The 22478-nt window shown below is 43.2% G+C and overlaps 1 protein-coding gene across 25 annotated transcripts in view; it reads right to left on the reverse strand.

The window, feature by feature from the left end:
- LOC115157974 (receptor-type tyrosine-protein phosphatase S) overlaps window positions 1-22478 on the reverse strand; it is a 280182-nt gene that overhangs the window by 199290 nt on the left and 58414 nt on the right. For 23 of the 25 annotated variants that reach the window (XM_029706387.1, XM_029706383.1, XM_029706384.1 and 20 more), the window contains exon 1: window positions 9684-10095. The exons of the other annotated variants lie outside the window; for them this stretch is intronic. The gene's annotated coding sequence lies outside the window, so the exon portion shown is untranslated. Of the gene's footprint in view, window positions 1-9683; window positions 10096-22478 lie in introns of those variants that run through there. 25 annotated transcript variants of the gene reach the window in all.

Consider the following 22478-nt stretch of genomic DNA (forward strand, 5'->3'; position numbering starts at 1 on the left):
GGAACCGCAAAGGAAGAATGGACAGGGATCAAATTCATTAGCCCACCTTTATCTCAATGCTAATGACAGCTAGCCCCTCGCCTGTCTCTCCATCTCCCTTCTGCTTCTCCGCCAGGCTCTCTGTCTGTCTGTCTGTCTGTCTGTCTGTCACTCTCTCGCTCTCTTTCTCCATCTTTGTCCCCCTCTCCATCCATCTTTTCACCCCAGGGCAGCTCCCATGCTCCGCCTGTTTCCCCCCTCAGACCTGCTTTTGTTTCTCCTCATGTTCTCCCTCTTCTTCTCCACCTCCGCCCAATCGCGACTACAGATTGGGGGCTGCGCGATGACACATGTCATGCGGGGACACGCCCCCCCCCCCCCGTACCCCACCATGGATGGAGAGGGAGTGCCAGCCCAGGTGCTAAGTCAAAGAGGGTTCGGTAACAAAGGGCGTCCCGCCAAAACGTCCCATTTCTCTGACCGGGTTATCCATAAAGTAACAACTGCCTGATGCGTGTGTGCGCGTTCATGTAACAGCACTTCCACAACTCTCTCTTCCTGCTTAACACACCTCTCATATCTAGCCTCCATATTCCTTCCTAAAAGTTCAAGGCAAAGGGTGGCTACTTTGAAGAATCTAAAATATAATATATTTAAAACACTTTTTTGGGGGTTACTACATGATTCCATATGTGTTAATTCATAGTTTTGATGTCCTCACTATTATTATACAATGTAGAAAATAGTACAATTAAAGAAAAAACCCTTGAATGGCTTGGCGTGTCCAAACTTTTGACTGGTACTGTATATGAGAAGGCCTCTACATCTCCCCACGCAGCGCTCAGTGTGAGAGCTCCCTGCCTCGCCAAGGTACACAGCAGGCCTTAATCCACCAATGCCTGCTCCGCACGCCCTTTATTTGTTGACGCTATCACCTCGCATCAACCGGCAAATAGACAGCGTGAGATAACAGCCCCATTTATTTCCTTGTAAGCTTTCCCTTCCTGTTCTCCCTCCCTTGTTCATCCAATTCCCATCAATCCAGATAAATCAGCACCGCTGCTCAATGGCAAAAGGCAAGGTCAGAGCAGAACGCTGAGACAACGCTCAGGTAACGCTCCAGCAACGTCGGAAGCCCACAAATTACAGGTGTACGGCGAGGTATCATTCGTCTTATTCTCTAATCTTGACACTGGAAAAAAGAGGGAGCGCGACAGGGGCCCTCAATCAGCTACTCTAGCTGCCACAAATCCCCACTTGTAACAACAACAAAAAAAGTGTAAAGCGGTTTACCGTCGGAGACAATCTCTCCTATTAAAAAAAAGAAAGGGAAAAAAAAATCCCCCAAATGTATTTCAGCGTGCATAATAATAAATAAATAAGAAGGCTATATAGATACCCCTCCCTCTGGTCCCAGTAATCTCCAAAGCGCCATATCTCTCTGATTGCTAGGTTGTCATTCTCCGGCGGTTCTATCACTTTTTAATCAGGATTATCTCCACTGACACTGAGACACGAGAGTTAATTTATGTATTTTCCCCCATCATTTTTCCCCTTCGCAATTACGTTTAGCTACCGCTGCAGAGATTGGCTACTGTTCAAAATTCGGGGATGAGGTAAGAAAAAATAAAGACAAAAAATATATATGTTTTATTGTAACATACACCCGATAGGTGCAATGAAATGTGTTGTTTTACAGGGAGGAGAGACAAAAGATAGACAGAGGAAAGGTTAGGGCGTGTGTGAGGGGCCTTGGTGTCACTGTGTATCAGGGGGATATGATGCTACCTTTTATATATGTGTGTGTGTGTGTGTGTGTGTGTGTGTGTGTGTGTGTGTGTGTGTGTGTGTGTGTGTGTGTGTGTGTGTGTGTGTGTGTGTGTGTGTGTGTGTATCTGTGTGTAGCCAGAGGTTGTGGACAATCCAAGGCACACACAGGGATAGCAGCAGTGCTCTAAATAAGAAAATAATAGCTACAACTATGCCTTCATCCCACCTGACAGGGTAAAGGTTGGGTCCAAACAGCCAAGCATTTACCACAACAAATGTCTGGGAAAAACAGTCTGTTAGCTGTCCTCCTGAATACAGCGGGGCCGCCCGGTATTTACATAGAAATGTCAACCTCGAGCTGCCTGCGAGGTCGGCTCGCCTCCGAACGGTGTACTCGCTTCCAGAGCGATGCGCATGACAAATACTTTCCTTTCTTCTAGTCGGCAAGAGACAAGCCTGTGATTCGCAGCAAAGGCGAGGGAAACAAAATGCAACTCGACTCGCTCTTTTATACGCACCACTGGTGCAGTGTAATTTGTGTATACAGACTAGAGTACATGCCTTTTGAAAACCAGGCGCACGCTACCACGCTATTAGAAGGAGCTCGATCTCCCAGTTGTAATTACAGTCTTTTGATTGGAGCTTTGACGGGAAAGGGGGATTATTAATACAAAATAAATGGTTTCAGTGTGTCAGTCTGAAAAGAGACGGAAATGAGAATTACGAGAAATCGTGAGGAGGCGTTTTAGGCACACAACAACAGCCACTGTATTTGCAAAAAACAGCGTCTGCATACAAATCGAGTCAAGCTCGATAGAATACCAGAAGGACTGTACGCCTTCCGGGTACTTCCAATTGGACTTGTTTGAGGCTGACTGCTATGCTATTTGTCATAACCAGACGAATATCCCCCATGTACTGAGATGAACAAATGACTTGACAGAAAGGTTCTTACTCCTGTTTAACCCTAGCCATCCTTGAGTGATGCACCGTAACAGCCGTGAGATGCGAACTCATTCCCCCCCTCCTCCTTTCCCTAGCCCCCACTCTCCCAGAGGCCCATGTTTCCATGCTTGCACTACACACAATTACTTGCATCCATCAATTATCTGCCAACTCCCATTGGTCGTTCCCTCCTTTTCGCTATAACAACACCCCCTTTCCCTCACTCGCTCAACCCCCCTTCCCCCAAAGTTCCCCCATTGCCATTCCGTTTCCCCTACCAGATGTCCGCCGGTTTGGGGGAGAACGACAACAAAAGAGGGGCTTTTGAATGCGCCCGGACCTACCCATCTTGCTCTGGGCTTTCTGTTTGGACACAAAAGCCAGAGGATTAACAGCTTTTCGCAGATGAAGACCCCCATCTCCCTCTCGCTCTTTTTCTCTCCCCTACCACTTCTCCCCTCGAGGCTTTTTAAGCTACTAAAGACTCAGCGCTCAAACGCAGTCCCCCCCCACGCCCCCCTTTAACCCCTATCTTTACCACCCCTCCCCCAGCTTGGGCAGGCTGTTACTACTACCTGACCCAATCTTCCACTACTGTTGCCAGTTTCTGTCTAAGTATAGCGGTAGCCCCACTCCCAAGCCTGAAGCGCTATTGGCATCACACTCTTCAAAAGAATGCTAGAATGGGGCTCTCCAGGGCCATGTAAACACAGCAACATTCCCACTTTCCATAGCACTGAAATGCTAAAGCCGAGGGAAAACAAAGATTTACCATGTTTGGTATGCATTTCGAATGTCACATGTTGGCATTCTAGCAAACCTCATACATTGCTAATAGAAATGTTAAACGTAAAGTGTAATTCAAGTGCCACGTCGTGCATTAACAGAGTGTGTGTGCTTTTTGTTTGCGACTGAGGAGAAAGTTTGTGACACTTGTCATCTTAGCAACATTCATTCGTCTTAGCAGCATTCATTTTGCTCTGCGAGATGCGTGAAAGACAGAAAACAAAGGTGTGCCTATGTACAGTCGTGGCCAAAAGTTTTGAGAATGACGCAAATATAAATTTTCACAAAGTCTGCTGCCTCAGTTTGTATGATGGCAATTTGCAAATACTCCAGAATGTTATGAAGAGTGATCAGATGAATTGCAATTAATTGTAAAGTCCCTCTTGCCATGCAAATGAACTGAATCCCCAAAAAACATTTCCACTGCATTTCAGCCCTGCCACAAAAGGACCAGCTGACATCATGTCAGTGATTCTCTCGTTAACACAGGTGCAAGTGTTGACGAGGACAAGGCTGGAGATCACTCTGTCATGCTGATTGAGTTCGAATAACAGACTGGAAGCTTCAAAAGGAGGGTGGTAATTGGAATCATTGTTCTTCCTCTGTCAACCATAGTTACCTGCAAGGAAACACGTGCCGTCATCATTGCTTTGCACAAAAAGGGCTTCACAGGCAAGGATATTGCTGCCAGTAAGATTGCACCTAAATCAACCATTTATCGGAAAATCAAGAACTTCAAGGAGAGGGGTTCAATTGTTGTGAAGAAGGCTTCAGGGTGCCCAAGAAAGTCCAGCAAGCGCCAGGACCATCTCCTAAAGTTGATTCAGCTGCGGGATCAGGATACCACCAGTACCGAGCTTGCTCAGGAATGGCAGCAGGCAGGTGTGAGTGCATCTGCACGCACAGTGAGGCGAAGACTTTTGGAGGATAGCCCGGTGTCAAGAAGGGCAGCCAGAAGCCACTTCTCTCCAGGAAAAACATCAGGGACAGACTGATATTCTGCAAAAGGTACAGGGATTGGACTGCTGAGGACTGGGGTAAAGTCATTTTCTCTGATGAATCCCCTTTCCGATTGTTTGGAGCATCCGGAAAAAAGCTTGTCCAGAGAAGACAAGGTGAGCACTACCATCAGTCCTGTGTCATGCCAACAGTAAAGCATCCTGAGACCATTCATGTGTGGGGTTGCTTCTCAGCCAAGGGGGTGGGCTCACTCACAATTTTGCCTAAGAACACAGGCATGAACAACTTCTCCCAACCATCCAGGAACAGTTTGGTGATGAACAATGTCTTTTCCAGCATGATGAAGCACCTTGCCATAAGGCAAAACTGATAACTAAGTGGCTCTGGGAACAAAACATCGATATTTTGGGTCCATGGCCAGGAAACTCCCCAGACCTTAATCCCATTGAGAACTTGTAGTCAATCCTCAAGATAGGGTGGACAAACGAAAACCCACAAATTCTGACAAACTCCAAGCATTGATTATGCAAGAATGGGCTGCCACCAGTCAGGATGTGGCCCAGAAGTTAATTCACAGCATGCCAGGGCGAATTGCAGAGGTCTTGAAAAAGAAGGGTCAACACTGCAAATATTGACTCTTTGCATCAACTTCATGTAATTGTCAATAAAAGCATTTGACACCTATGAAATTCTTGTAATTATACTTCAGTATTCCATAGTAACATCTGACAAAAATATCTCAAGACACTGAAGCAGCAAACTTTGTGGAAATTAATATTTGTGTCATTCTCAAAAAGTTTGGTCACGACTGTATATTTGTGTCCTTCCTCCTGCATGTGTCCTTTGCTCTTTCAGAAAATTATCTCAATTACCCTTGAATTCCTTTACTTCAACATGTTGGGGTGATCAACAGCATTGATTGAGAATGCACTGGGGGATGGGGATCCCCTTCGATACTACACCCCACCAGCACACAACTCCGACAGTGTGTTGGTGGGTCTGAGGAAGACTTACAATAAATCAGTATGTGTTTCATGTAGGCCTACATTTATGACAATTCCTTATAAGACAAACTAAGACTTCACAAATCCCCCTGCCAATGGCTCAATGGGACAGCCATCCAGTATTGGCCCTAAGTAGAGAATAAATGGGCCAAATCCCAACCTGCCAACATGACCCCCTCAGGCGTATGAATGGGGTGTCAGTGGCTCTCCACAACCTCCTAGGGGTCATAACTCTGGGTGGGGTGCCTTTTTCCTGACATAACCAGGTTTGTGAGGACGCCCCAAGGCGAAGGCTCCATCAATCTGGGAACACCAGCTGGTAATCATACTTAACAAGCTGGAGAGCGGCCCAGTGACGGAATCAGAGGGGGCATGAGAGACAGAAAGAGCCCAATCGCCTGGCTTATCCCAGACGGGGTGTTAATTACAACCTCTCCATGAAACACCAGTTCACATTAACTCCATAACCATAAAGACTGAGGATTGGAACAGGAGGTGTGTGTGGGGGAATAGCCGACATAGGAGTCAAACAAGGGGGATACCCTTGCCCCCTCCCCAAAGTAAATAATGCATTATCAACACATCATCATCAAAGGAACTGGAGCAAATCATTGGGGCAAACCCCCGTATCTGGGGACAAGGGATGTGTATGCCCTGGCAGTGTGTCTATGAAGTCCCTTTAGAGCCCCCAGATAGACAAGAGGAAGTTCTGGTGCAAAGCAAGGTCAGAGCTTTAGCTTTATCTGTCTGTGGGCAGATTTAGGAAAAGCCAGCATGAGATAGAGAAGAGACTTGAGCTTCCCGTCCTAGCTCAGGCGTACAACCAAGTGTGATATGGATCAATCGTGTCGAGTTCGCCGCCACTATTACTGTCTGTCTTATCTGGTCTCGGGCTCTGACCCTGCGGCACCCCTAAAGCGAGCACTGCTTGTTTTGGGCCAACCGCGCTCAGGGGGGGACTTGTGTGTAAATATAATTTTGGGAATCTCAGGGTTAGGGCAAATTCTCACCTCCAACAGGGCCAATCTACTGATTCGGACACCGGTGAACACATCTGAGCCAAGCGGTCAATAATTCCATCGCCCTAATCGCTTATCCCCTGTGGCCACAGTGCAGGTGTGAGGTGGAAAGATACAAGCAGTAACTGGAACCTGGAAGATGGTCAGATTTGTTCCTACCCTACTTTTGGGCAGTTTGAATGGAGGCTACTCCATTCTCCACTAAGATCTTGATGAAGGGTTAAGTCACAAACCAGTCAAACCAGTCATAGCCCTCATTACTATTATGTTTTGCTCATTTGCACCCCAGTATCTCTACTTGCACAATCATCTTCTGCACATCTATCACTCCAGTGTTTAATTGCTAAATTGTAATTATTTCGCCACTATGGCCTATTTATTGCCTCAGCTCCCTTATCTTACCTCATTTGCACACACTGTATATATACTTGTTTTCCTATTGTGTTATTGACTGGATGTTTGTTTATTCCATGTGTAACTCTGTGTTGTTGTTTTGTGTTGCACTGCTTTGCTTTATCTTGGCCAGGATGCAGTTGTAAATGAGAACTTGTTCTCAACTAGCCTACCTGGTTAAATAAAGGTGAAATAAATCCAACAACAACAAAAAAATCGACAGCGCAAGTCACGATCCACCCTTTCCATTAACTGACTACGTAAAAGGTCTCCCTTAGCGACGATTGAAACCACTAAAGTCCGGGTATCAAAGGAGAAAAGGCTACCGTTCAAAGACAATACCTCCTCCGTTCACCGCCAGACAAATTGCACCGATTTAGCACTCAGGACAAATTAAGAGGAATAAACACAATTAGTAGGCCGAGTAAAGACGGCAGGTGCGGCACACACGTCTCTCTATCCCTCTCTCTCTCTCTCTCTGATAACACAATAGAGTCCGCTGGTGCAGCTGCTATTAACGCTGCCTGTCACCATAGCGTCCAAAGCTGAAAAGCAACAGGGCTAATTGGAAAACATGTTACCAAAAATGTTCTTATTTAATTTCAAATGCAATCAACATGGCACTGGGTGGTAAGACTCAGCTAATAGAAAAAACAATTAGGCCTAGTACTACATGAAATTGTTAATAATACAATGATTAGTGAACTTGGTTTGACACCTCGACATGAAGGTCCTGCAATCTACAGTATAAAGAACCACTGCCTTGTGTGAACTCCTAAACAGGCCTCAAAGTGATAGGCAGAAAGTCAAACAACTGAAAACTTAATTTTGTGCCCCTCAGTGTAATTACTATTTACTCTGACAGTGGGCCTGAAGACTAGAGTCTGGAATCACCTCCTTTGATCCTTTCAAAAATGGAGAAAAAGCACCATACTGATAAGTGGGAAATAAGAAAACAGCTCGGAAAGTAATAATTGCAAGGAAATGAATTTCACAACCCTAGGGAGGACACCTACAAAGACCTTTTTACAAAAATCATATCCGGGGCACAATTCAATTAACTTTTTCCCTTCCAAGGGAGAAAAAAAAAATCCCCCAACGCTTCGGGGAAATCAAAAGTTTGTGGAATAAACAGAGTTTTCAGATGAAATGTTTTGATCATTGAGCAACTTTTATTCATTACAGCTCCTTACGGGCTTGTCAGTCATAAATGCATTGATTTGTGGTTTAGATACAGAGTCTGTGACATCCTTTGGTCACAGTTAACTGCCTCTGCCTGCCTGGCAGCGTTCCTCTTGCCTTTTCCTCTTCTTTGTTTCCTAGCATCTGACAGTGATCAGTGGTGATAAATTGTTCAATTAAAGTGACATTAAGGATGCTGGACACAGTTGGCGTGTGCCTCTTGGTATGCAAGGTGTTGTCCAATTACTCTAAAGGATGATACTTTGTCTCCCTTCTGACAATCAACATGTGGATCTCATCATTACAAAGTAGTTTATTTATTCTATCCAACAACAAGATGTAATATTTAACTGCAAGCAGATTTCACAATTTAAAAACCCTGGAAGAAAACAATCATTCCAATATTTTTCTGTTGACATAGACCTCAATATATGTATTTTGTGAAGCTATTATATATATATATATATATATATATATATATATATATATATATATATATATATATATATATATATGCTGTATTAGAGGGTGGTGTAATATGTAATATATAATATGACAACAATATAGTCCAAACATAAGTATTTCATTGTTATTTCTATGTATCAGTCACACTGATTCATTGTCTTTCCTTATTTGGGTTTAAATTAAGTGAGAGTTTGTTCAAAAGGAACAAAATGTTGCCTCTGGAAAGATTTTGAAAAGTGCTTAGATACTAAATCAAGACCAATTGTGATTCAAATTCGATTCGTCCTACATAAAATAGGATAATTCAGCACTGCCCGTGGGCAACTGAACCGTGTCCAAAACTTTCCAGCGCGGCATGCGTCATCAAAAGTTCACCGCCTCCTCACTGATTTATTGAACTGATGTTATAGAATAGTAAAACAGAAGCTATGACTCAACTTCAATCTTTTTTTCTGAGCTGTAATTTGGAATAAGCCTGGATCTTTTTTTTATGCCCAGCGATTTCACGACAATCACCCTCAAATCACGCTTCAATAGCGACTCCAACAATTGAGCTCATCTCAAAGGGAACCCGTCATCAACATAATAACAGTCTCGAGATAGACCGTCGTCGGGAACGACGTGAAAAAGGCGTACATCACCCCCGGGGGCACAAGCGTTCACCGATTGCCGCGCCGTTTTTGGTTGTTGATATGGTTGTTTTGCAATACGAAAACATAGCGGAGACCACAGTTAACTAGATGACTGTAGACGACTATACGAGTCTCTAAAACCAGAAATTAGTCCTCAAGGAATTCGACTTCGCCGTCTCAATACGTTCAAAAGGCTTGGTTATACACAGCGACATCGTAGCTTTATTTATTCGACGTCTTTCTGACGAAGTAAAATACAATGAAACACGAATGACTTTCTTAGTTATGGTTGAAAAGGTTAATTACTTAAGCCAAAAAAAAGCGTTTTGCTATAATAATACAGTTATAATATAACTTTGTTATACTGGTGTGAAATAAGTGTTTTTGAAAAAAATATATAAGATTTGTGAAGTTGAACAAAGGCATATTTGAGAAAATGTTTACAACCTACGGATAGTAACTTTGAATCAAACAACTCTTTTTTTCGTTCTCATTTCTCTTTAAAAAAAAAACGCTAGAAAGCCAGAAAGAAAATAGTAAGACCTTACTTTAGTGGCGTGAGAAGAGTCTTTTTTTTATTCAAACCGCCCCCCTCCGAGAAGTTAGTTTATGGGGGGCAGATGAGAGACACTTGAAAATTCCGTTTCCCCTGCAAAAAAATTAAAAAAAAGCTTATGTTGCATCCAAGAAATAACGAGGTGGAGAATAATCATACATTTCACTTGGGTAAAAGCTTTCTTGCGAGTCTGTTTCCCGTTTTCATATCGTTCGCTTTCAGTAAGTAGATCGCCTCAATAGAACAAAAGTATATGATCCCAAATGCGAGCCGTGCGATGATTTCCATGCGTATCTGTTTGCTGCTGTGGTTTATCTCCACGTCCCAGGTTTTGGGATTTTTCCTAAATCCACCTCATTCGACTGGCGGTGGGAAGACCCGTGTCGAGTGCCCCCATAGTCGAATTACCCCCCCCCCCACACACACACACACACACACACACACACACACACACACAAACGTACTGCCTCCACCCTACACTCACGTGACCGCTCGTTTGGGAATGACTTTACAGAGTGGAAACAGATGAGGATTTTGGGGTCGAACGTTATTTGAAACCTGCACCGTCGACCCTTTGGAGAAAAACTGGGCCAGGAGAGAGGGAGGGGGCGGATGGGGTAGCGGTTTATGTGTACAACGTAGAAATAGTGATCTTAAATTAGCCAGTTTTCTTGCATGGGTTCTCAAACAGTCAGATATGGTATTTTACACTACGATAGATAGGCAGGACAGTAGGCTGCATTTGGACCTGATTTGCCCATTCCGTTCAATCTGAACAGCATAGTGTTCCGCAAAGAATAAACATGTACTTATTTGCACATTCATTTGATCAAACACTTAATTAAACTACCATGCTTGTGTTTAAATAACTGAATGTTATAAATTAAATGTAAATGTTGGCCATATTGTTGTTAGACAATAGGCCTACACAATTGAAATCTGATTTAGTAAAATGTGATACACATTAAGAAAAGAGGGTTTGTCAAGGGTTCTTTGCAGTTTAGAAAAGGGTTCTTCACTCTTTTAGTGATAATTCAAATGTGAGCGGCTGATTATAATATTTTGGGGCGGGGTTTGATCACAGCTCTTTTTCTTCTACAGTGAGTAAATGTCCTTCCATTTGATCTAATCTGTTGTGTTATGCCATTGCATTGTGAATATGACTATGGCCGTTAATGGTGTCTTGTGAAAGACTCACGTTTGGCCTTCTGTCAATTGAGAGCTGCTGTCTACATCAGTTCTACATCAATTTTGTCCTCAGGCAGCCACAGCCATTTCAGGGCTAGCACATTTGATTCAACTTGGCAATTAGCACAACAATAACATCTATGGAAATTAAAGTGTATAATATGGCGCACCAAAATGAATAAACAAACCTGTATGGTTCTTCAAAAGGATCTACAAAGAACCCTCGAGATTGAAGAAGGTTATTTATAGAACCATTCTCCATAAAGGTTATATAAAGAACCATAAAAAAATGGTTCTATATAGCCACAAAAAAGGGTTGCAACCATAGCGGACCCTTTTTTTTGTTGCTATGTAGAACTTTTTATTAATGGTTCGTTATAGAACCTTAGAAATGTTTTTTTTTTATAGCACCTTATTAAAGCTTCATTTTGGAACCTTATAAACAATAGGTGCCAACTTTGCACAAGTGCAAACGTCATAAATCAATCCCATTAGCCTATTTCAAAACCAAAGATTAAAAAAAAAAAATCCTCTCAATGAGAGTCGGTCATTAAATGACAACTTCCTAAAGGCTCTTTAATGGGAGAGTTTTTAACAACAAAGTTGTTTAAAGACCAAAACACAATAGCGCTGTAATGGTGTTGGAGTTGCACTTTTCAAATCAGCTGTTACAGATCCCCTGCCTGAATTCCAGTTAGCATGCATACATGACTGGTTCATCCTCTACAAGTACAAGTTGATCTCCATTGTTTGGCCCTAGGCTCTGTTCGAATCTGTTATAATTGATATGAACACCTTCAAATCTAATTATGTCAACACTTCTGTTTATTAGTCTTGAGGCTGTTGCCATCCGCAATGGATTGGACAAGAAAATAGAACAAGTGCAGGCAATTTTGGAGGAACAGCACTAAAAATGACATTTCTCCAATTTGAGGGTGTATTTGTGTAGTGAACCTTTCAAGGGGCTCAGATCACAATGGATTAAGTCTTTAAAAGATCCATCTCTAGTGTACATTCTGTGACAAACTACCCATGTGAGCACCCCCCTTCACTTCTCTTTGTTTGAAACCCAGTTTGATATGTAACACTGTAAAAGGTAACAATGAATAAAACTTCGGTGTGATTTTATGTTGATTTTTTTTCTCCTCCCCATCCTCCTTTAATCATTCCGATATATCTTGGAGCGCTGCACACCGCTTTTCCCTTGGTGGCGTGGGGCTTAACATGGTAAATTTCACTGGGACTAGGGAAATACGGGTTAGTGCATGGAAGGATAAAGGAGCACTTACGGCTTGACATGTGCAATCCATAACAGAGTAATGAGTCGACTACACTGGGAGTTCTTATCTCTCTCTCTCTCTCCCTCACTCCTATTTGTCCATGTCTCTCTCCCTCTCTCTCTCTCTCTCTCACACTCCTATTTGTCCATGCCTCTCTCTCTCTCTCTCTCTCTCTCTCACACACTCCTATTTGTCCATGCTCTCTCTCTCTCTCTCTCTCTCTCTCTCTCTCTCACACACTCCTATTTGTCCATGTCTCTCTCTCTCTCCCTCTCTCACACTCCTATTTGTCCATGTCTCTCTCTCTCTCACTCCTATTTGTCCATGTCTCTCTCTCTCCTCATCTCCTCTCTCTCTCTCTCTCTCTCTCACACACTCCTATTTGTCCATGTCTCTCTCTCTCTCTCTCTCTCTCTCTCACACTCCTATTTGTCCCATGTCTCTCTCTCTCTCACACACTCCTATTTGTCCATGTCTCTCTCTCTCTCACACACTCCTATTTGTCCATGTCTCTCTCTCTCTCACACACTCCTATTTGTCCATGTCTCTCTCTCTCTCCCTCTCTCACACTCCTATTTGTCCATGTCTCTCTCTCTCTCACTCCTATTTGTCCATGTCTCTCTCTCTCTCACACACTCCTATTTGTCCATGTCTCTCTCTCTCTCTCTCTCTCACACTCCTATTTGTCCATGTCTCTCTCTCTCTCACACACTCCTATTTGTCCATGTCTCTCTCTCACACACTCCTATTTGTCCATGTCTCTCTCTCTCTCTCTCTCTCTCTCTCACTCCTATTTGTCCATCTCTCTCTCTCGCTCTCTCTCTCTCTCTCTTTCTCTCTCTCTCTCGTGAGTGTTCACAAAAGCTGTGTAACTGGATGTGATGCATGCCGCTGGAGAAAGTGGAAGAGATATCATTTTGATGTGATGTGTCTCATTATTAAATCATGCACATACAAGTGATGGAACAATGCTTAAAAGTGTTGATTGCTTGAAATATTTGTATTTGAGGAAAGCATATTGATTGTATTAAAAAAACTATTAACTATAAGCTTGGGTTACTATACAGGTCTAATAATTGTTTTCCTGTATCCATTAGAAAGACCTTAGTAACCCATTTGCTGCTTTCTATCCTAGACTATGGTGACATCATCCATCAAAAAATCAATTCCTGGATGCCATTATAAGACATATCATTGCAAACTGTATGAATCACTAAATTGTCTGTCACTCCCAAACAGAAGATAACTGCGTATTGGTAAGAATGTATTTTTTTAAATGTGTCAATTTACATTTCCCTGTATATAATAAGGAACACCTAACTTTACAATACACGACAATGTCAGCAATTACAAATTCAAAGCGTGCATCATGACTGGAATAATGATGATGTGTAAATATGTATGTAGGTATTATAGGAACTTCGTTTTATTAGTTGTATTAGTAGTTGTAGCAGTAGTTTTTATTAGTTGTAGGCCTATTAGTTGTTGTACATCATCTTTTTTATGCTGTTAAATGTACGTTTTAGTTTACTATTATTATTATTATTATTTCATTGTTTTTAGTATTAGACAGTAGTTGCCATATTATTCTTCTTACGAAGTATTGTTGTTTTGTTTTGTTTTTCTTCAGAGCCTGTGAAGACGATATAATCCCACAACTATCATATTTTAACAAGTTACTTTAGACAGCATGGGTCAGTTTGAGCCTAGTCTTGGACTAAAATGCTTTTCAAAGGAGATTCTCTGGGAATCTGTGTCTGGGAAATTGGCACTATATGGATTATACAGTACTATAAATATGTAGTCCCTATATGCTTTCAAGCTTAGGGGGTCAGGGTGACATACCAATCCAAAATAGTCACCACTTGTTACTCAAGGCCCAAGGCTGAGAAGACCTGTTGCAATTATTTTTATATGTAACCTTTATTTAACTGGGCAAGTCAGTTAAGAACAAATTCTTATTCACAATGATGGCCTACCCCGGCCAAACCCTAACCCGGACGATGCTGGGCCAATTATGCGCCGCCCTATAGGACTCCCAATCACGGCCGGTTGTGATACAGCCCAGGATCACACCAGGGTCTCTAGTGACGCCTCTAGCACTGAAATGCAATGCTTTAGACCGCTGCGCCACTCGGGGAACGTAGCTCAGATTCTCTTCTGTTCTGTTTTCAGGTGACAACACATGTGCAGGAAAATGAAAGATGCTCTACAGTCCCCCTCCTCCTCTGTTCCTCTGTGTCACCCAGAGGGGTGGCAGCGCCAGCTGGCAACTTCAGTTACTTAGAGTTCCTCATATGGCACTATTTACTCCCCCTGTGATGGAGAGTTTGTCAGGTAGGTGTAGGAGAAGAAGAAGAAGAAGGCCCCAGGTCTTTTTTAGAGGAATTCGCACCATTTTCATCTTGGCGGATGGACACACAGAGAGCTGAGAACTGTAGCTTTGTGAGGGAGCAGTACTGGGGCCTCTGCTGATGGCTCGATTGGTTTCCACATGCACACACTCACACACATGCGCGCCAGTGGCGTTCAGTGCAATTCAAGATTAGGGAGGGCGCTTTTTTTGTGTGCATGAATTTGCCCTACAAATTAAATACCGTCTTGAACACTCTTGCCTGCATCTAGCTGATCTGGGGTGTAACCTTTTGTCCAAACAGTTGCAAAATGTGAAAGGCCAAATTCAGGTAGGTCCCTCCCCATTTCGTTGCATTTGCTTCCGTTTAAGAAACATTTTGCATTCGAATTGGCAGAATCAATACACTCCTGATCACCCACACACAGTTCACAGCTACATACAGCATCATCACTTTGCTCATTGTATAATTCCTTCTGGCATCTACGCGTTCTCCTCCTCTGACCTTTTCCCTTCGCTTGTGGACTTTAGTGCACAGCATAACAGCTGTCTGTGACCAGGTGCTAAAACCTGTCCAAGCCAAACCTTCATACCATAACTGCTAAAAACTGGGTTTCCCCAAACTCGGTCCTCGGAACCCCAAGGGCACGTTTTGGTTTTTGCCCTAGCACAACACAGCTGATTAAAAAAATCAACGAATTATCAATCTTTGATCATTTGAATTAACTGTGTAGTGTTAGAGAAAAATACAAAATGATCACCCCTTGGGGTCCCAAGGAGCGAGTTTGGGAAATGCTGCGCTAACCGCTACACAGCCTACATCGTTGTCACTATATTAACATTATAGTCAACAAACTAGAACTAACACGTTAGTAAACCCACAATCCAATCAATGTGTACAATCATGCAGTACAGTGTACAACAAGCAGTTTAGCAATTACACCGGCGGGCCCCGGTGGCAATAAATTAATAAAACTGAAAGCTTACCTTGAGTTGGAAGAGTTGCAGTGTTGAATAGCCTTAGCCAGCTAGCTAAGATAGCATTCCTCTCTGTTTGAGTCAGGTTGTCGAGTAGGTTAAATTAGCCGCATTAGCTAAGTAAGTGAAAGGTAAACTAAGAAGAAAAAATCTACATTGAATTATTCAATTCAATTCAATTTACGGTCTTTATTGACATGGGAAACATATGTTAACATTGCCAAAGCAAGTGAAATAGATAAACAAAAGTGAAATAAACAATACAAATATTAACAGTAAACAATACCCTCACAAAAATTCCAAAAGAATCAAGACATTTCAAATGTCATATGATGTGCAAATAGTTAAAGTACACAAGGGAAAATAAATAAACATAAATATGGGTTGTATTTACAATGGTGTTTGTTCTTCACTGGTTGCCCTTTTCTTGTGGCAACAGGCCACAAATCTTGCTGCTGTGATGGCACACTGTGGTATTTTACCAAATAGATATGGGAGTTTATCAAAATTGGATTTGTTTTCAAATTCTTTGAGGGTCTAATATGGTCACGCATTTGGCAGGAGGTTAGGAAGTGCAGCTCAGTTTCCACCTCATTTTGTGGGCAGTGTGCACATAGCCTGTCTTTTCTTGTGTAACAATGGCACCAGAGAAGAAGGGTGACGTTTTACGTATCCCCCAAACGATTGTGTTTTTTTGTTTGTTTATTTGAGTTGTTTGTAACTTATTTTTTTACTTATTTTGAACATAATTTTGCCGCTACCGTCTCTTATGACCGAAAATAACTTCTGGACATCAGGACTGCGATTACTCACCACGGACTGGCAGAATCCTTTTTTTCCTTTAACGAGTCTGACGAGCCCGACGCGAATGATATACTGCTTTCTCGGGAACAGGCCCAGATCCTCGTGATTTGCAGGAAGAAGAGGCAGAGAAAAGGGGGCCAGAGGGCGCGCTGCCTTCTGAGAATTCGTAGGCGATCGAATAAACCTCCACTTCCATCCATTCTGCTAGCAAACGTGCAATCTTTGGAGAATAAAATAGATGACCTATGCCGAAGATTAAACTACCAACGGGACATTCAAAACTGTAATATCTTATGCTTCACGGAGTCATGGCTGAATGACAACACTCTCAACATACAGCTGGCTGGTTATACACTGTACTGGCAGGATAGAACAGCGGCGTCTGGTAAGACAAGGGGCGGCGGACTATGTATTTTGTAAATAACAGCTGGTGCACGATATCTAAGGAAGTCTCGAGCTATTGCTCGCCTGATGTAGAGTATCTCATGATAAGCTGTAGACCACACTATCTACCTAGAGATTTTTCATCTGTATTTTTAGTAGCTGTTTACATACCACCACAGACTGAGGCTTGCATTAAGATATCATTGAATAAGCTATATTCCGCAATAAAGTAAATAAGAAAACGCTCACCCAGAGGTGGCGCTCCTAGCAGCCGGGGACTTTAATGCAGGGAAACTTATATCTGTTTTACCAAACCAAGGGAAAAATACTGTGGACCACCTTTACTCCACATACAAAGCTCTCCCTCGTACTCCATTTGGCAGATGGGTTACCATGACATGTACTGCGTGCATGCGCTGACCAACTGGCAAGTGTCCTCACTGACATTTTCAACCTCTCCCTGTCCGAGTCTGTGACACCAACAGGTTTTAAGCAGACCACCATAGTCCCTGTGCCCAAGAACACTAAGGTAACCTGCCTAAATGACTACCGACCCGTAGCACTCACGTCTGTAGCCATGAAGTGCTTTGAAAGGCTGGTCATGGCTCACATCAACACCATTATTCCAGAAACCCTAGACCCACTCCAATTCGCATACCGCCCCAACAGATGCACAGATGATGCAATCTCTATTGCACTCCACACTGCTCTTTCCCACCTGGACAAAAGGAACACCTATGTGAGAATGCTATTCATTGACTACAGCTCAGAGTTCAACACCAAAGTGCCCTCAAAGCACATCAATAAGCTAAGGACCCTGGGACTAAACACCTCCCTCTGCAACTGGATCTTGGACTTCTTTACGGGCCGCCCCCAGGTGGTAAGGGTAAGTAACAACACATCCTCCACGCTGATCCTCAACACAGGGGCCCCTCAGGGGCGCGTGCTCAGTCCCCTCCTGTACTCCCAGTTCACTCATGACTGCACGGCTAGGCACGACTCCAACACCATCATTAAGTTTGCCGATGACACAACAGTGGTAGGCCTGATTACCGACAACGACGAGACAGCCTATAGGGAGGAGGTCAGAGACCTGGCCATGATCAAGACAAAGGAGATGATTGTGGACTATAGGAAAAAGAGGACCGAGAACGCCTCCATTCTCATCAACTGGGCTGTAGTGGAGCAGGTTGAGAGCTTCAAGTTCCTTGGTGTCCACATCACCAACAAACGAACATGGTCCAAGCACACCTAGACAGTCGTGAAGAGGGCATGACAAAACCTATTCCCCCTCAGGAGACTGAAAAGATTTGGCATGGGTCCTCTGATCCTCAAAAGGTTCTACAACTGCACCATCGAGAGCATCCTGACAGGTTGCATCACTGCCTGGTATGGCAACTGCTCGGCCTCCGACTGCAAGGCACTACAGATGGTAGTGCAAACGGCCCAGTACATCACTGGGGCCAAGCTTTCTGCCATCCTGGACTTCTATACCAGTCGGTGTCAGAGGAAGGCCCTATAAATTGTCAACGACTCCAGCCACCCTAGTCATAGACTGTTCTCTCTGGTACCGCACGCCATGCGGTACTGGAGCGCCAAGTCTAGGCCCAAGAGGCTTCTAAACAGCTTCTACCCCCAAGCCATAAGACTCCTGAACATCTAATCAAATGGCTACCCAGATTATTTGCATTGCCCCCCCTCCCCCTCTTTTACACCGTTGCTACTTTCTGTTGTTATTATCTATGCATAGTCACTTTAATGACTCTACCTATATGTACTTATTACCTCAACAAACCGGTGCCCCCGTACATTGACTTTGTACCGGTACCCCCCTGTATATAGTCTCTCTATTGTTATTTTACTGCTGCTCTTTAATTACTTGTTACTTTTATTTCTTATTCTAATCCATATTTTTTTTCACTGCATTGTTGGTTAGGGGCTCGTAAGTAAGCATTTCACTGTAAGGTCTACACCTGTTGTATTCTGCGCATGTGACTAATACAATTTTATTTTATTTTATTTGAAAGCCAGGTCTGCCTACGGTGGCCTTTCTCAATAGCAAGGCTATGCTCACTGAGTCTGTACATAGTCAAAGCTTTCCTTAAGTTTGGGTCAGTCACAGGGGTCAGGTATTCTGGCACTGTGCACTCTCTGTTAGGGGCCAAATAGCATTCATGTTTTTTTGTTAATTCTTTCCAATGTGTCAAGTAAGTATCTTTTTGTTTTCTCATGATTTTGTTGGGACTAATTTTGTTGCTGTCCTAGGGCTCTGTGGGGTCTGTTTGTGTTTGTGAAGAGAGCCCAAGGACCAGCTTGCTTAGGGGACTCTTCTCCAGGTTCATCTCTATGTAGGTGATGGCTTTGTTATGGTTTGGGAATCGCTTCCTTTTTGGTGGTTGTAGAATTTAAAGGCTCTTTTCTGGATTTTGACAATTAGTGGGTATCGGCCTAATTCTGCTCTGCATTGATTATTTGTGTTTTACGTTGCACACAGGGGATATTTTTGCAGAATTCTGCATGCAGAGTCTCAATTTGGTGTTTATCACATTTTGGCCAAATTTTATGTTCCTTTTGATGGCATAGAAGGCCCTTCTTGCCTTGTCTCTCAGATCATTCACAGCTTTGTGGAAGTTACCTGTGGCGCTGATGTTTAGGCCGAGGTATGTATAGTTTTTTTGTGTGCTCTAGGGCAACGGTGACTAGATGGAATTTGTATTTGTGATCCTGGCAACTTTGTCTCTCTCTCTCTCACTCTCTCTCTGCAGCTTCTCCTTAATTTGTTTAAAACGGTTCAACTGTTGTCTTTCTCTCGCTTTGCGTCAACTACTCACCACATTTTATGCACTGCAGTGCTAGCTAGCTGTAGCTTATGCCTTCAGTACTAGATTCATTCTCTGACCCTTTGATTGGATGGGCAAGACGTTAGTTCATACCATAAGAGCTCTGATAGGTTGTCCTCTGAAAGTCGTCATAATTACTGTGTAAGTTTACGGAAGGTGTTGTCTTCAGATATTCGCTGAGTAGGATGGTCCTCCCTTTCCTCCTCTGAGGAGCCTCCACTGATGCATACACACACGCACACACACACACACACACACACACACACACACACACACACACACACACACACACACACACACACATTTGTTTGACAGAGGGAAAGAGAGGGAGAGAGAGAGGGAGAGAGAGAGAGAGAGAGAGAGAGGGAGAGAGAGACAGGCCGAGCCAGGAGCAGGAAGAGAGGCAGACTGACAGCTATTAGAGCAGAACGATGCTTCTCTTATCTCTACTGCGATAGAGATCTACAAAGGCCTCGGCTAGAGATTATGAATTCATTACCTTGATACACAAGCAGCGGAATGGGTGGGGGTGTGGAGCGATGAAGGGAGGGGGGTCATTTGTGCTAGATTTGCTATTAATATTGACTGTGGCCCTGTGACCGGGCATTTGATTTGGAGATAGGGGTGTATTGTGAGTCGAGATCAGTTCTGACCTCTTTGTGTTAGTGCAGAGCTGTCCAACCCTGTTCATGGAGAGCTACCGTCCTGTAGTTTTTCACTCCAGCCCTAATTTAGCTCACCATTTTCTAATAATTAGCTGGTTGATCAGCTGCATCAGGTTTGTTACAAGTGGGGCTAGAGCGAACACTCTCTCACACTCATCAGTGGAACAAGGGGTGTGGTCTATGTGGAGGAAATGGGTCCCTCCCACCAGGAAATATGAGTGGTTGATAATAATCGACAGACATATTACTAGACAGCACAGAGGAAGCTATTAACTGTGTGCATTTCTGTAATCAAACACATTTACCTCTATCTATCATTCTTGTTCTGTCTCTCTCCCTCTCCCTCTCTCTATTTTTCTCTCTCAATGACTCATCCTCTTTCTTACTGTCTATCTCAGTCCTTTCTTCACCTCAGCTTTTGTTGAACTCAACTGCCATTTGCCAGTGTGTGAATACCATGGAGAAATCCACAAGTGGAGAGAAAGAGCTAGAGGAAGAAAGAGAGAGAGATAGAGAGAGCGAGAGAGAGAGAGAGCAAGAGGAAGGTGTGTAAGTGAGGGAGAGACAGAGAGAGAAAGTCAGAGAGAGAGAGAGAGGAAGACGAGTAAGTGAGTGTGAGAGAGAGAGAGAGAGAGAGAGAGAGAGAGAGAGAGAGAGAGAGAGAGAGAGAGAGAGAAGAGAGAAAGAGAGAGAACAGTCAGCTTTTCCACACCTCTATGAGAGGAGAACTGTTTTGTGAGTGATGAGTGATGAGTGAAGCCAGGGGCTGTTTCTCTCCAGACCTTTGGCTAACTGGCTGGCTGGCTGGCTGTGTCGTTCTTATTTGGTGCAGGGGGAATATTGGACTGAGGGAGCCACGGCACTCTGTTTACACATGGGTTCACGAGGTCAGCACAACGCCGCTGCTGTAGAGCAAATACAGCACTGCTCACCACTGACACTGACTGAGGCATTATGGGGGATTCTACTCTCACAGACTAGAGTGGGGTCAGCCTGTTCATGGTTAGACCTGCCCGTTCGGGTTCTTGCACTGTGTACCCACATGAAACGATACTACAGTTTACTCTAGAACACTACAGTACTTACTATAAAATTATGTAGTAAACTGTATTATACTGTAGAATACTTTACTTCACATTGTAGTATACCTCGATCAAATCCCCCACTGCTATGTCAATGATAATAAAACAAAACACTATATTAAATACTACAGTAATGTCTGCAAAAACACTACAGTAAATACTACAGTATACTACAGTCCGCAAAAATGCTACAGTAATTACTATAGTATATAACTACAGTTTTTTTACTACAGTATTTAGACAATAGTGAACTGTAAAAACTACAGTATAGTACAGTCATGTCCGCAAAACAACAGTAAATACTACAGTAAAGTCTGCAAAAACACTACAGTAAATACTATAGTATTTAACCATAGTATACTATAGTTTTTTTCATGTGGGTATGTGAGAATGAGGCAGGTTTGAATGTAAATATAAACTGTTTAACCGTGCTCATGCATATACACTCATAAACTGTGAAAACACATCCGGAAACACCAAGTCAAGTACGACACCAACACAAGGACATAGCTAGAGCCTGGAGTCAACACCAATGGAAAGGGCTCAATGAAAACAACATGGCTGCCTCAGAGAGCATGGCTCTACCGAGCAGTGTTTACACTGTGGCCCGACCCAGGCAGAGAATGGATTCAGCCCACACAGCACTGTGCTCTCAACCAGGGCTAATTGAGGCTGGCAAGTCTGAGCCACAGACCATTCACTCTGCCTGTCTCAGGATTAGTAGGCCGGTCCCTTGGGCACCGCACAACTGGTCTGGCTTTGTTAATAAAATGCTAAATGATAGCATCTCCAAACTAGATTTTACTGTATAGGCTATACCCGCCATTGCCAACCATTTCTCTTTGTTTGTCTGTCAACTCGGGAAAAGACGCTTGAAAGTATACTGCGGTGGCCTGAGAAAGTAGTTTGGTTTTTTGTGCAGTGGTAAAGTTTAAGGTGGTTTGATTTCCAGTGACTCATGCTAATGTGAGGTTAGGAGCCGTATAAAATGGTTGTCATTTGTGAAATTAACAGTTGGGTTGAATTGAATAACCGTTATGAATCCTGGCTGAATTCCAAAATGGGATACACACAACACAAAGCCCTTAACGAACAGACAAACAAACAAACTCATGTAACGCCTTGGAATGATTACAAATATTCCCCAAACCATATAAATGATCCTCTTTTAAAATGCGACACACTGCTTAGGCTGGATCTGCATTACTGGTGG

This window comes from Salmo trutta, chromosome 22 (genome assembly GCF_901001165.1).
Source record: "Salmo trutta chromosome 22, fSalTru1.1, whole genome shotgun sequence".
Lineage (NCBI taxonomy): Eukaryota > Metazoa > Chordata > Actinopteri > Salmoniformes > Salmonidae > Salmo > Salmo trutta.